Below are 4,385 nucleotides of genomic sequence, written 5' to 3' on the forward strand. Positions count from 1 at the left end.
CCCTGAGTTGTGTCATAGGTCTTATGCAGCAGATAACTGGAGATTTGTTTTGTTTCGTTCAATTTTGGCTGGGGAGGAGGGTGAGTGTTGGGTGAATGTTGGCATATATTGAGTGCCTGTGTGTCAGGAGGTGAACAATGGCTGTGAGGCTCCTAGGAGTGTAAAATAAGAAGATTTCGCCGTCAAAGTGGAAACTCCAAAATGGAAGGTAGGACCAGTGATCCAGAATCAGAAAGCTAAACAATTTAGGTAACTCTGAAAACAAGTGTACCGCTTGTCTACACCCATGTCTGAGGAAGGGCAGCAAGAGAGCTAGCAGGAGGGATGAGATGAGACAGGTAGGGGTGTGGTTTTCCATTTTTCTTGGGGGTGGGGTTGACTTTTTTCTTTCTATGTATGTGACTCCTTCTTAGAAATCATGTTGTGTTGTCCAAACTGGGAGGGGAATGCGTGGGACTTGATGGAGCCCTGGATTTGGAACCAGAAAAGTGGGAGTATGATAACTTACCAACTACATAACTCTGATAAAAGCATTTTGCCTATGTGGGCCTCCATTTTCTTACCTGTAAGTAACATGATAGAGATGGACAAGATCTCTGAGATACCTTCCAGATTGGATGTTTCGTTTGGGGACACTCAAGCCATGACCTTTATGCTATAAAGAGAGCAGATGAACCTGATTGCCAGCTGTGTTCTCAGCCATAAAATCCTAATTTTCTGTTAACGTGATTGGAAGGAAAATTCATGTGTCCCAGCTTATTCTCAGCCCTATTCCAGTCAGCTTGTTGTTTCCTGTGCCCCCTGAACTGAAGTATCATTTCTGTCGTCTACAAGCACTCTCATCCTCAGGCAGGGGAGTCTCAAATTCCTAACTACTTCCCCAGAAGAAAAGGTAAGGCGAATTCCTAACTAACATTTGGCTCTTACTTCTGCCCACCAGCACCTGAAGAATCTTCCTGAAGCCTAGATCATAGCATTCCCTTGCCCAAGAAGACCCCATCATCTAATAAAGCATCCTCCACCCAGCTACCAAAATGATCTTTTTTTAAGGTGTGGGTTTTTTGGTGGTGTTACTCCCCAGCTCAAAGACTTTCAATGACTCCTCATTGCCTCGGAAATAAAACACAACCTCTGTAGCCTAACATATAAGACTCTCCACAATCTGACTCCACCAGTTAACTGTTGTCCAAACTCAACACTCTTTCACCCATGCACTCCCTTTTTATCTTTGTTCCACCCTTCTGTCACCTCCTTGAAGCCTTCCCTATCCCACAAACATAGAGTTGTTAGCCCTCTCTCCAGCATTAGTTTCTTTGTTTCATATTTATTGGTATACATGTTATTTTCCTCCAATGGAATGTGAACTTATCAAGGCAGAGAAGATTTCACCCTTTTTTTATTCTAGTCTAATGACTTTTATATAGTAATATAGTTAATTATATACATATATGTCAAAGATAAGAATCATTTAATATGTTATATATGAACATCTACATTAACATAATACATACATATAATATTTAAGTAAAATATTGTGATACATTATATATCATATACTATAGTGATATAATTAATACAATTATTGAATTGGAGGAAAAGACCCAGACTCTGACCTAGCTTCTCCTTCAAGGCCCTGACCTCAACTCGCACCTCTCTGACCTTATCTTGCATCACACCATTCATTCATTCATTCATTTCATTCAACAGAGGCCAATTATGTAGAAAACTCTAGGCTAGTCTTAAGAAGATGCAGGAGAAAAAAGACCTTTCCCCAAAGATGCAAAGTGTGAATAACATCAGTCACAGGATACTCTCCTCACTGCTTCCTCACATGTATTATTTAGTGAATTTTCCACTAAATCGTGAAAATGAAGGGGCAGTGAGGTGGCTCAGTGGATACAGTGAGGGCCTGGAGTCAGGAAGACTCATCTTCCTGAGTTCAAATCCAACCTTAAACACTTACCAGCTGTGTGATCCTGGGCCAGTCACTGAACCCTGTTTGCCTCAGTTTCCTCATCTATAAAATGAACTAGAGGAGGAAAATTTAGTGAATTTATCTAACCACCTCCTTCACACTTTTGCTGGCTTCCGTGGGTGCTGAAGTTTGCAATTTGGCCCTGCTTTTCTCCTCCTTTAAGGTGCAGCTCAAGCCAGATCTCTGGGAAGAGACCCCCAGTCTCTCCAGCCCACAGTCATCCTTCCTTTCTTGCCTTAGTCCTCCTGGACACATCTACAGTAGTCCTAGCCCTAGCTACACATTATTTTACGTTGTTCACTATTGTTTCATGTGTGTTTCATAGGTCTATGAGTCTTTGATTCTATGATAGTTGGAGGGAAACCTATCTTTTCCACTCCTTTTGACTTTAATTCAATTTTTTTCAGTGAAAAAGCATTTATTTTTTCTCCTTCCTCCTTCTTCCCTGGGAGGTGAAAGGAAGACAAAACCCTTATAATGAATATGTATAGTTAAATCCATTTCCCACATTTGCCCCATCCATAAGGATATGCTTTATTCCGCACAGAGGTGAGTGGCGTGCTTCTCTGGAATCCTGGGTGGTCCTGGCATCATTTCCACAATTTTTGGAGGTGAGCTGAAGGTCCTTGTTTGCCATTAGTCACCCAGAATTTATCCAGAAGACAAATGAGCTCATTTTCCCCCTCCCTGGGAGGAAGGACAGCAGGGACTGAGGGTGAAAGGTAGAGGGGAGACAGGACCCCAAGGCAAATCAGTGGAGCGTTCTTAATGAGAGGGGGGGCAGGACTGTCTGAGTGCTTGCTGGAATCTGGACCTAGCTGGCTGAACCCTGAGGCTGATAGGAAGAAGGGCTCTTTTTCTCCTTCCTTGACCAATCTAGCCATCATGGGAAGTCCCAGGACTGGAGCAAACCTTTGGACTCCCCAGGAATGCATGAGGTCAGGGCCTGGCTCAGCAGGTGAGATGGAAGGAGCAGGACATGACTCAGCGTGGACTCCTCGAAGCCTCCAAAGATCCCTTGCCCTATAGGCTGGGTTGGATGAAACAACTGGCTTGTGGATTTGCATATTATTTGATTATAATTTGCATAAACCTCTACCGACCTGGGCCCTCCATTCTGAACTTCTGTGTTGAGGTGGCTTTCAAGGATAAATGTTCAATTATTTCTCATTTCTTCTTGCTCCCCTTCTAGGTTCTAACCCTGGAAATAAAAATGTATAGAGAGGGTAGGCAAATACGGGAGGGAAATGTGTCCAGTAAGCTAGTCAAGGCTAGCCCCCTTAAAAATTGTGAGAATGAAAACAGTCACTTCATCCTGATCCATTCTATCCCTTCCACCCACCATTACCCTCCCCTCTATATCTCTTCTTCCTTACTCCCCATTCATTCGCACCAAGAAGTTAGGGGCTTGTAGACCCCAGTGTCTCATTCCTGGGGACAGAGTCTAAAGCTAGACTTCAGGAGTTCTTAACCAAGAATCCATGAATTTAATTTTTTTGGATACCTGTTTTTAAATATAACTGATTTTCTTTGCAAGCCTATGTATCTTATTTTATGCATTTTTCAACATTGTTCTGAGAAGGGGGTCTGTAATCTTTATCAGACTATTGCCAAAGGGATCAGTTAAATGTCCTTGAACTAGAGGGATAGAATTCTGATCAGTTTCAGGCTAGATAGGAAGGCTAGAGAGATGATAATATAGGCTTGGGTGACTGTTCTGGAACTATGGAAAAGAAAGAGGAGCTCTCTATAAACTTTGGCCTCTCTGAATCCTTTCCTAGTCTGAAAGTTTCTTTCCAGAGATCTTTGTAAGTTAACTCTAAGATCTGTGCACCTGTCTGAAAGCAGCTCTCCTCTACTCATATGGCCATTATAAGTGAGGTTGCCTTGAATGATGACAGATGAAAGCAGTACTAAAGGCCACTAAATTCAGATCTATTCAATAAGCAACCTTGGCTCCAGAGAACAGAGGATGAAAAACACCTCTCCTTCTGATATAGAAGTGGGGTCTACAGATTTGGAGTGTTACATATGTTTGCTATGAAATGTGGTTGATTTATTTGTTTTAATTACCTCTTTTTCACTGTTACAAAGATGGGTACAGTGGAAGTGAGGTAAATTGGGAAATGATTGATGTTTTTAACAGAAAGGAAGGAAGAAACAAAGAAGGAAAGAAAGAAAGGAAATGACTGGTGTTTTGGAAGAAAGGAAGGAAAGAAGAGAAAGGAAAAAAAAAGAAAGAACATTTTGACTTAGGGCAAAGTACTTTTGCCCTCAGTTTCCTTATCTGGAAGTGGATGATCTGTAGGTCCTTTGTAATCCTACAAAGGATAGTCCTTTGTAACTCTTCACTTTCTGTGATTTTAACTGACACTAGCCTACACCAGGAAGTAGAATGGGTATAGGTGAC

The sequence above is a fragment of the Notamacropus eugenii genome, chromosome 1, assembly GCF_028372415.1.
Source record: "Notamacropus eugenii isolate mMacEug1 chromosome 1, mMacEug1.pri_v2, whole genome shotgun sequence".
NCBI classification, from domain to species: domain Eukaryota; kingdom Metazoa; phylum Chordata; class Mammalia; order Diprotodontia; family Macropodidae; genus Notamacropus; species Notamacropus eugenii.